Here is a 12,473-nt window from a genome sequence, read left to right as displayed (position 1 = left end):
TGTTATAGAAATACTATTAACAAGTTGGGACAATACTTTGAGGGTGATGAATCCAATGCGACCATACCGATCACTACTAAGGGATTAACTATGAAGGGAATCCTTGATGGTGGCGCTGGGGTTAGCATTGTGACTAAAAATTGTTGGGAAACTATGGGAAGACCTCACCTTGCGACCACAACCATAGTAGTGAAGATGGCCAATGGGTCTATCATTAAACTTATTGGGATGCTAGAAGATCTCAAGATCAAGGTCTTTGGACATAAAATAAGGATTACCTTCATTGCTATGGATTTCTCCAAACACACTATGGCATCGGAGATGATCTTAGGACGTCCTTTCATGAGGGAAGCAAAAATGGTAGATGACTGGTCTAAAAACCATGTCTACTTGCAGTTCCAAGATTCTATTCGAGTGGATTTTGTGACTGGTCGATCACATCCTCTAGGAAACAGGTTTATAATTGATCATAGATCTGACACAACAGTTCACTCGGCCCCATTGCAGTATTTTTACACGTGTAAAGCGGACACTGATGTTGGGGAAGATTCTCCTTATATGGACGTACTACCTGGGATGACTGAGTCAGACAATGTGGATTGGGTCCACCTAGCAGCAACCATAGACACTTGGGGAATTAGGGGGACGACCTGGGTAACACCTGAGGGGGATGAATTGCTCGTACCCTTAAATATGCTACAAGCAATGCATATAGCTTCTAACAAGACTCATCCTAATATAACAAAGAAAACATACAAGTGAGTCCCTAAAGCTTCTTTATCGACCATGGTTGATGCTAAAAAAAATAAGCCTTGTAAGAAACGTCACACTCGCTCCAAGAAATGTAAGGAAACGTGGTGTTGGATTCCTAAACGACTATTGGAAGCCCAAGGCTACTATCAAGAAAATGATCAAAACTGGGTGCCAAAACGTGGATTGTGTTCTTACCTGTCACCTGACCCATGTGAGCCCGATTCCATAGCTCGAAAATGAAACAACGATCACGAAAAGAAAAAAATCACAGAATGCTACACACCCGCTCCAGATCTAGTTTGGGTACCGAAGAAAGAACAATTTGTTCCACCTAGCTCAAGAAGGGGGGAGTCCCATGAAGCTTCTAGCTCCTCATGTAATGCATCCATAGAGGTAAAAGTTTCTCCACAGCCTCCACCTACAATAGCGGACCTCCATGAAGCTACAAACAAATCTACACCTCCCAGTGTTCAAGAATCATGTGATGAAACACTTCAAGTTTGATCCTGGGAGAGTACCTTACCACCCTTGCAATTCGATGAGGCACCTAAGGTAATAGAAAACCAGTGGCAAAAATTCTCACCTATTACCAACTGAAACAATTGGTTTTAAAGGGTGACGACATCATTCCAAAAGGTATGATCTACCCAAGGAAGGGGGGAGTGTTTGCTGACATCCATCATTCACTTGCTTCCCTCTCAACCTTCCTCCCTGACCTCTCAATCTCCCAATCTTAGGAAATGTATATATAAAGCCTTATACTCACAAAAAACAAAAGCAATAAAGAGCAAGAGCAATTAGCAAACGAGTGTGCACAATAAAAGTCAAAACATTGACCCAGACCTACACATTCACATACGGTACACTGAAACAGAAACCTAGGTCATCAAACACCTTTGACCCTCATCACTTGAGTGATGGAGGGTAGGTACGATTAGTACGATAGGAGTGTTTCTGTTTTAGCGTTGAGTGATTAGCAAAGTTCTTTTTTCCAATTGATGTGCCTCCTGGAGGTATTCTTTGTGTTTCCTAGTGTGTACAGGAATGTGTTGCTGTTGTTAGGATCTGGACCTTCATGGGATCTTTCTCTCATTCACACTTCAAATCAAGCATGACCATCAACACAAACAGGTGTTTCTTGTCCATTAGCATTGCCCCTTATCTTTTTGCATCCATGTTTATCTGCTTTAATTGTGATTGATAGCATAATATCCAGCACATTTGCTTAATATCAAACATTTAATTCAATGTAATTTTTTGTCATAATCACTTGTCTAGGTTTAAAAATCAAGCAGTCCGACTAAGCTAGTTTGACCAAGCTAGGTGTTAGAGATCTTCTCTTAATACCATGGGGAATTCCCTCCTACTAATCAATGGTTACTTAGGTTCCTAATCCGATTTAGGCAACATTGTGTGAAATGTACTAGGGGTTCCTAGTGGGCTTAGTCCCTATTGACCTTTAGCTTAAGTATTATTAAAGGGAGTTTACTAGTGTGATGAGCCTGGGGAGGTGTAACAGTGTTATATGACCCCCCAAAGTTACAAAATTAAAATGCTGAAAACGAACAAAACAAAAAAATCAAAGTGCCACAATGTAAAATCTTAAGCTAGAAGAGAAATCTCAGCTTGATTGGGTACTTCACTCACATGTATCGCCTATGGTACTAGAGCCCTAGAGGTTCCCAGTGTGGGCTCTTTTCCTTGAAAAGCAAAAAACCCAAGGCATACAAAATAAGTACACACATCAAAATTGAAACAATGTGAAAAGACTTTGGGGGGTCAAAGAAAATTAAATAAGTCAGGCGATGATTTCATAAGCAATTCCTTTTATCATAGCTTAACTAGAAGGTCTTCTAGGTATAGCCTCTAGTCAGCCCTCGGACATTAAATACTTGGCTCTCGCGATTAAACAACTTAATTGACTTGAGAAAATTGAGAAGCTTGTCCATGGTATTAATAGTCAATCTTTAGTGCCTTTCGATCATTAAATTAGCGACCCCAAACTTGTTTAATTTTTACCTTTACAACTATTTATGCGTTTGATTATATTGATATTAATGTTTATTGCTGACAAATGGTTTAGAATTATGCTACCAATCAATTTGTCTACCTAAAACTGCATATGCTTTGAATTGTATATGAGAATGCAACTACGGTGCCAATGTTGTTTGATTTTGAAGTGACTGAAGAAGGCTAAGGACATTCATCTCAAATGCTCTTCCACCTCAACCAACGAGCTTCAACTCAATAGCTTCCGAGGAAGAAATCTACATCAGGAAGGGGGGCATGTTAACCCTCACGCACATTCCTATCACCTATGACGGACGTTGTATTATTTATTTAGTAGAGTCAGGTACCGGGCTTGTCGGTCCAATAGGAAAAGGGTAAGAGTGATCACCGATGAGAGGCGCACTCTAACTAGAACATTCAAGGGATTGGTTGGCTAAGCATGGGTGCCCAAGTGTGAATGGAGCAAGCTCATATAAAAGTCAACTAAACCTCAAATTCACTCATTCTCTCATTTGTGCAATTGAAGAGTGCTCTTGCTCCATCTCCATCTTCTTCTTCTTCATCTCCTTGTGTGTGTGTGTGTGTATGTGTGTATGCATGAGAGAGAGAGAGAGAGAGAGAGTGTGTGCGATAGAGAATTGCGGCAGCACGATGACGGTAAGGCGGTTGAGTGCTGCATAGAGACATTCCTTCTTCTCCAAGGCAAGGAATCCTCTACGATAGCAAAAGCGTAGAGCCGTAAGTGACACCGGAAGCCGATGTGGCTTATGGTTGTTTTTTCTAGATATGGTTATGCTACCAAAATGATGCCGAAATTTTTGTCACCATGTTATGTTCTAAAGTGGTTATGCAGGATTGGTCGTGCCGCACCCAAGTTGGGTAGAGTGCTCGCCTATGTGATGTGATTGGACTATGATTTATGGTTTTGGGAATGGATCATGAAGTGATCTAGATGGTTTACGGTAGACGTGTAAGGGTAGAGACCCTATACAATCTAACTCCTTAGAAAAGATTGTTTGTGCATATGCAAAGTGCTATTGTGATTGGACTCACGTGTTATGCTTCTCATGGCAGCATCGCCACAAGACTAGGATCACCTACATTGCTTAGCCTTAGACTAAAAGGTCGTTGACCTGGGGCTTTGTTGGATCGGGGGTGCTTCCCAGGTCTTCTTCTTTTTGTTAGGCTCATCTGCACTGTTAGTGCGTCGGGGGTTGAATGACCTACATGACTAACGCGTCGGGGATTTTTCCTTGGCTTTACCTAAACACCCGATGCTCAACATCAAAGAGGCGTGGCGCCTAAGCTAGTATGGTTGTTGTTGAAACCCTACCACCTATTCGTACTTGGGATCCTTTCAGAGCTCGGGCCCATGGAGGGAGGCGAAGCGGCCTCAACTTATGTTTGGCTTAGGTAGGTTGGAGGTGTTCTGGCTCGTTCCGACGAAGTGAAATTCCCTTTGTCCGTAGTAGAGCGGATGTGGATGGGTGGACCAGTCAATCCCTACACGAGGTCTGGTGCTCTACTAGTTATTTTTTTATAAACTTTTTCATGTTGTGGGTATAAAAGTGTAAATTGTATATTTTGTGCATAAACCCCCTGGGAGGGGTATCTCTCAGTAAAAGTCTTGAGAATGTTATGTTTTTTTCCCTTTTGATCGGTTTTTTCAACTTTTTTGCAATTGGTTGTTTTGGGAAAAGTGTTTGTGTATGTCTCAACTACCTACTACTCAAATCTTAGACAAAAATCTTGATGGGGGTCATGGATCGCGATCCATGTTCCATTAGATGTAATGTCAGTAATCTACTCCACCAATTGTTTTTGGATTTGAATAACTTTTTCTCATTCAAAAACAAGTTTTTCTGTCTATACTCCGGTTTTTGACTAGTTTCTATAGTTGGCTATTTTGACCAACTTTTTCAGTTTTTTGATATGGTGCCTTTTGGGGAGGTTGTTCCGAATGGAATCAGCTACCTACAAATCAAATCTCAGCTCCAATTGATCAAGGGGGACATGGATTGCGATCCCATGTTCCACCACTTCTGAACGTTAAATTTGGTGACCTGTATACCTAGACTCTGTAGATGTCAAATTTTCACTTCTTTTTAATTTGGATCCCAAAAAGTTGAAAAGCTCCAAATTTTGTGTCTGAAATGATTTTTTTTGTTGCTTTTACTCTATCAACCAATTCTGACGTGATTTTGAGTTTTTCTTTGAAGAAAACTTGATCAGAGCAATGTCACTGATCACTTTTTTGCAAAAAAGGTCTCTGGGGGACATGGATCGTGATCCATGTTCCTCCACAGAATCTACTCAAACATTCCATATTTCTTCTAGAGAGACTGCTAATGCCCTTGATCCTCAACTTTTTGTTTTTGGATCACTTTTTAGCTCTCTACCATCAAATTTAGAGTTTTAGAGTCTACGATTGTTTTGGCCAAAATATGGTTTTCACCCTTTTAATCTTTGATCTTTCAGCCCAATTTTCATGGTGGTAGTTTCTACTTACCCTATTCCTAAGTACTAAAATGAAACATAAAATAAAACAATCAAAATGGTACAAAATAAATTTGTAACAGAAAACGGTACAGTACTCTGAAATCAACGAGAAATTTGAAGAATTAAATGACTTTGTCTATCTCACTCATAACCCTGTTTATCTCTTGAGAATAGATATAGCAAGTCCTCGACTTCTAGAATCTACCAAGCACTAAACCCCGTGTCTAGCTGCTTCACTGCTAAAGTATAAATGGAATGGAAAGACAAGTATTTGGAAAAGAATGCTCCAAATGCACACTAGGTCACTCACCATCTAAAGAACATTCTCCGACAAATGGTGCCACTGTTAGCGGGTCGCCACCATGATCGGACGTCTGCAACATAGCTATCTGACACTAACATATGTCAATACTAAGGGAAGTGACTTTGATGGGGCACGCAGACTCTTTGAGGTGGTCAATCTCAAGAAGTGAACATAACAAGCAAACACAACAACTCAACAAGCAAACCACCACGCAATGATAAATTTTTTTGCCTATGTCCTTTCTCACCACTCTAGGTCATCACACCATTTTGGCACTCAAATGGATTTGCAATGCAACAAACTTTAGGAGGTGGTCTAAAACACCTAGGGGCACTATCCTACCAAGTCTGGTTGCAATCTGACAAGGTACCAAAATCACGATCCATTGTGAAAAATCTCTTGAAAACTACAACAAAACTATCCAAAAATGTTGCCCTATGGTCTAGGAACACTCTCCTATTGTCAAACCATTAAAAAAATGATTTAAGAAAATATAAAGATTAGTCTTACTAAAAATAGTCGCAAACCTCAACAAAATTGACAATGCTTAAACCTAAATAAAAGAGCAAAGAGAGACGAACACAATGCAAGTTTCAGAATTGAAATTGGATTACCCAATCATTAGAAAAGATGACTACATGTGGGAGTAGCTTAGTAGCTTGAGCATACGTTCTGTAGAGCTCTTTCTCTTCCAAAAAATAAGCTGGCTCATATGGACCTTTACAAACATCATGACAGAATTACAAGTTAGGAAATTGACCTGCTATTCTAGAATCAGAACATACACAGAGTATCACTACGCTAGCTCAAAAAAATAATAGAGCACAAATGTGGTGTTCGGCTACCTGTCCGACCATGTGGACGCCCGTTTGGTTAATCCTCTAAAAACTCTCAATATGATGTTATTTGTTATATCTTTCCCTGTTATAATGTGGAATTGGGCTACGATTGTCTTTGCACATATTTGAATAGTGATAGAAGTGATTCCCTAACATTCTGCTCATTTGTTTCCTGATATTCTAATGAACTCAGGAGCATCTTTTAGCTTTGGTTGGTCACATTTTTTCCAAGTGTGAAAAGACATGAGGTTCTTGTTTAGCTAGAAATCTATTTTCACTTGACAATTTTTCTTTGTGTTCACCAGTAATGTTGCACTTGATCTTCTCAAGACTCCTTCCCAAATTGACTGATTTTGTTGTTGTTGTGTCCTTGGGTTGAACTTTTTTTGCATATTCTTTGATTTGATCACTTGCTCCAGTCGATGTTGACTCATTTAACTGAGATATTGCACCCTTTGCTTGCAACTATTGAGCATTGTCTACTTGTATCTGAGTAGCCTTTGATCTTAAAATATCCATTGTACTTTCTAGTAGAATTTGTCTCTTCAAAGAAGATTTTGGTCGTGACCTTTGTGTAGCTTTTTGAACTTTAGATTCCATTGAATTTGACATATCTATCACATGTTCTGGCAGCTTGAGGCTTTGCATCATCTTGAAATAATCTTTGACTTGAGTCTTAACATTTGTAGGGGTTCGTACAAGGTCATGAACCTGCTGGTATTCATGAATCTGCTGGTATTCACTGCCATCTGCATCTTGATATACATATGTGAGCTGGGTCACATGAAATTACTTGAAAACTATTAGTTGGCTCGGCTTTTGACTATGACTTGTGGAAATTCAAATGAAACTTTTGTCCTTGATGATCCTCATACAAGCATTTGTCTGCAAATTTGACTGCAGATTTGGATGGAATTTGACTCAACTGGAAACTTTCAACAACCATATGGTCTTTGAAGGGGTCTATTGGCTAGAGGCTCTAGGGCTTTTGTCTGGTGTTGCATTTCTTTGTACAAGAGCTAATCTTACTGGATTTGCAGCTCCCCCCTTCCTAGGATGATCACTAAAGTTTTCTCCATGATGAGAGCTCAAAACTTTTTGGCTCTATTTTGATCTCACCTTTTGGGATTGTAAAGGCACATTGTGGGTGGCTCTATTGATGTTTGGCATCCATAAACCTTCTGCATAGTTTTCTATGTATTTCCCTGAAACATGACAAATGATTTCCCAAGTCAAGCTATAGATAGAATTATCTTTGCCTTGATATTGTCTATCCCATGGGTTTCCTGTGATATGAGCTTCTATGGTTTCAAGATCCAAGGCATCATAGATCTTAGACTCTCGTCTATATCTATGACTGCTTTGGCCAAAGTGTATGTGCGTCTAGTCACAACATCGAAGCTTGATTTTCGACGGAGGAGATTTTGGCTCTAAACAGATCTTTGGGTTTACTTAGGTAATGTCTTTTATCTCTAGAGAGGATGGACTATGATAGATTCTTTCCTCTAAAATGAACCATCCTTCTTGATCTATTATTGGGCACAATTCTATAAGCTATTAGGTGGGCCGTTCAAACACTTGTCAATCATTTTTGTACAATTTCCCTTCTCGATCTACATAGTGTGCATATGAATTATGTGTGCAATACAATGCTATCATCATTTTGTTTGATGTGTTCCTTAAACTCATGAATGATTGCACACTACTGACAGTGGATGAAAAATCACTTGCAAATCTAACGCTCTTTTCAACCTTCAATGGATCAATTTTAAGCTTTTCAAGTGCTTGTGCATCTTCATGAAAATTCTAACTTTGACGTGTTTCTAATGGTGCCTCTAAAGGTAATGTTGAATCATCTGATTGCACCAAAAATGACGAGTTAGATGCACTTACAACAGGATTCGTATTCCCAGTTTTCTCCATACTTTGCTTTGCAGTTGATGTGTCCTTATTGGCTAGATTTCTTGTACAAACTTCTAGAAAATTTCCACCTTTGGTCCACAATCTGAGAGAAACACCATGACGGGTGGTATTTCACTTGGTTTGTTCATCTTAAGCTTTTGTTGAGAAGTCTTTGGTTCTATGTTGGTTAAGTTGTTGACATACTCTTTTAAAACACTGAGCATCAACCTATAGACTGCTCCATCTTGACCTGTGTACTGTATTTGACATGGCTCTCCCATTAGACCTGCTTCTATTGGTTGTTCTGTTGGATCTTTCATTTTTGGATCTCGACTGTAAATTTGACCATTGAAATCCATGTATAATAATTCTAATTGCATATGCACCGACTATATGGTTTGTTGACTTGTGCAGATTTTATAATCTCTTGGATCAATGTTCTGCACTTCTATTTGCACTTCATCTTTCAGCTTGCAATACCTGGCGCCACTGAAATCTATAAACATGTGGGAGCTCTCTGGATCTTGTTTTACTCTGATCAATAGGATCTTGGCTCCTGTGTTGCATTTGCTACTCAATAGGTACCTATGGCCTTCTAAATTTGCATATAAAACTTTGTTTCCATTGTAGTCATATAGCTGGAAAATTTGATATGTTTCACTTGTGTCTATGTTGCCACTGCTACTGACTAGCTCCACTCTACTTGAACTCTTGGCATGACTCAAGTCCATGTTGTTCTTTGCCTATAAAAACTATCTCCTAGCAAATTTTGATGTTACTCAGTAGAATTTTTCTTCCTCAGTTTGATAAGACTGCTTTGACCAAGGCTATTTTGGTAGTTGAGTGCTCTTCAAACTCACAAGAGTTGGGCAAATTCTAGCTTGAAAAGTCAAAACTTAACCACAACTTTGGAAGCGGTGACAATTCTAGGCTTTGAATAGCCTAATATGCAATCCAATGTGATTTGTGCCATTGTTTGTTCGATCTTAAGCCCAATTTGCAATGCAACTATTTGCATTTTCCAATTTATAGCTTGCACTATCACTTCTAATTAATTGACTAAATTGTGGCAACACTATCCACAATCAGCTAGAACAATAATAATCTTAGTCAAAATGGTTAAGTCATGGTTCCCAAGGGTTTCCCATGACTCTAGGTCAAATTCAAGACTTTGATGAGACTTACGACTCAATTTTTTGCCAATTATTACGAAAGTCTACTATTCTCAGCCTTGATTTGCAATTTCGATGCGTGAACAATGTCCTAACAACCAAATTCTACTCAAAAGTTAGTTTTGAATTGGGTTTTTTGTGTGAACATATCCTTACTGGTCGGCTCGCGACATAAATTTGATTTCGCGGTTTTTTGCGAATTGTTTTCACTCGTTTTTTATAAATTTTGAATTTTTTTTGTGGCTCACGGCTTTGATTCGATGGTTTTTACACTTCTCAAATTTGCAAGCTTTTCTGTCGTATTCTACTCTACTCATGCTTCGTCTCAATTTTCCTCCTTTTCTTTTGGTGTAACTTCTTCTTCTCATCGTCTTTTTTTGCTTGCGGTGCGTAACTTCCTTGGTGACTTTTTGGTTTTTGCTTTTTTTTACTTCCCTTTTATTTTTATTTTTTAAATTTTCTCAAGTTTTGGTACTTTTTTATTTTTTAGCAAAAAATTTGGCAATTTATTCTTATTTTTAATGATTTTTTAAATTTTTATTGTTTTTGTTTAAAGGTTTTATGAATTTTCTAAAATTTTATGATCTTATTGTACAATTTTTTATTTTTTAATGAATCTTTTGTGTGTTTTCTTAATGAATTTTTGTTGAATTTTCTATTCTTTTGTGATTTTTTATAGTATTTTTTATTATTTTTTGGTGAATTTTTATGTGACTTTTTTTTAATGAATTAAATCTCCCCAATCTCGAAAAATTAAAAAGTCTTTCAAAACATATTAAGTGCATAAGGGAAGGGTGAGTTTAGGAAATGAAAAGGCAGGAGGTGGAAAGCCAAAAGACTTTTTGTGTCCATATAAAGAGGTGGTCGACTTCACATTGTATTTTGTGTTTCTCTTCTCTTTTATTTTCTCTTTAGCATTTCCTTCTCTTTAAAGTGTCATTGCTCTCTCTCTCTCTCTCTCTCTCTCTCTCTCTCTCTCTCTCACACACACACACACACACACACACACACAATGTTGCATTCATCCATCTTACATCTAGCTGATACTGTCGCAAATCTACGTGCTTCGTCATTGCACATTGCCACATTTTGTTGTTATTGAGGGAATCTTTGAATTAGGATACCTTTTGATTTTTTGAATCTTAAAGCCCCTTTTTCTGGTTTTATAAGGGTTTTTTGTGGGTTTTAAAAAAAATTGTGGTTTTCAGAGTTTTTTCTTTGAAATTTTCTTGTTTTTTATTTTTTAAAATATGTGATTTTTTCTTTTTTAAGGATAGGGATTGTGTGTGTGTGTGTGTGTGTGTGTGTGTGTGTGTGTGTATATACATATACATATATATAATTTTTTCTCGTTTTTCTTTTAATTTTTTTAATCCTTTTTTGGATTTGATTAAAGAAAAAACCAATTAACTAAATAATAACAACAACAAAAATGAAATTAAATAACAACAATAATAAAAGAAGTAACTTCAATTAAATTCGATTTTTTACCTTGCTTACTTGAAGGTCGTTGACCTGGCGGATACCTACAATGGTGAGACAAAGGCAATGATAATGGAGGTGCCTGGCATGCAATGCGTGTAGCACGGAATGGGTCTAGTGGGTTGCAATCGGGGGCGACGAGATACGAGCATATGGCGCTGACGAAGCTGGTACAGAGTATGAGAGAGCACTACGACCGACGCGCACGTAGAGAGCGAATGAGAGAGGTGCATGATGTGGGTGCACACAGTAGGGTGGCGGGGCCTAAGGTAGAGAAGGAGAGAGAGAGAGAGAGGGGGGGTCCACGGGATCGCTATTGACGTGCGTTGCAGTTACTTCAACCGCTCAAGGGCTCCAGAGTTGTAGGGAGAGAGAAAGCAAGAGAAAGAGAGTGTCAGAGAGGGAGAAAGAGACTCTCCAACGGCGCCCTTTTGTACGAAGAGAGAGAGTATGTAAACTTTTTTTTTTAAAGAAAACTTTTCTATAGCACCTAGAGAGAGAGAGAGAGAGAGAATTTTTATGGTGGGTCCCACCTTGGCCAATCAGACAGAGGAAGTTGGGGGTGGGGATGAGAGAGAAAACTCAATGGAGGAGAGAGAGCATCTTTAGGGCGCCTTAAATGGCTGGAGAAGGGAGATTATTAAAAAAAAACAAAACTTATTATAACCCTTAAACAACTATAGAGGCCATTTTCACCTACACAAGATGTCGGAGTTTGTTTTTGCATCGAAGCCCAAAATTTGATCGTCGAGTCTGCACGACCGTTGAAATTTGCCAAGTGTACACTGTAGCTTACGATCAACCATTGACACATTTCGAAACCAATTTTTTCAAATTTTAGTTTTGAAATGTTCGAAAATGCCAAAATCAGGCCAAAAATTAGCCAAAAACGCTAAAAATTACATAAATTCCAAACAATTCCCAAGAAAATCTATAAATCTTAGAAAATCATCAATATTCACAATTGAACACTTTCAACATGCACAACCACACCAAAAATAGCAATTTTTGCCAAAAATACTAATTATGACAAAATCAACAACCCGATCCTCGAAAACAACAAAACGCACAAAACTCGACCAATGAGGGCACATATGTGCTCAAAATGATGCGGTAAATACGCACACAAAACAACTTATTAAGATAAAATATTATTAAATTTTTACAAAATTAATGCAAAAATTTATAAAATTTTAAAAAATACCCTTTTTTTTCAAATTCTCCACACACAGGGAACTAGTGCAGCCAAATCAAAACTCTAACAACACATTGATTCAATTGCCAATTAATTTCCCCAATAAAATCCAAAACTAGGCAATTAAATCAGCAATTTTAGGTCAAAATTAACGCATTTAGAATGTGTAAATCCTTGTTTTGAGCTCAAAAACAGAGCAATTAACCATTACAAACATCAATTTTGTAATCAAACATCAAATTAATCATGGACATTAAGCACTTTTTAGACACACACACACTAATAATTGACAGTTTTTACCATTTTTTAGGTGTGCA

Source organism: Adiantum capillus-veneris, chromosome 5, assembly GCF_014529385.1.
Source record: "Adiantum capillus-veneris isolate H3 chromosome 5, ASM1452938v2, whole genome shotgun sequence".
Classification (NCBI taxonomy): Eukaryota; Viridiplantae; Streptophyta; class Polypodiopsida; order Polypodiales; family Pteridaceae; genus Adiantum; species Adiantum capillus-veneris.
Note: the sequence above shows the minus strand (reverse complement) of the source record.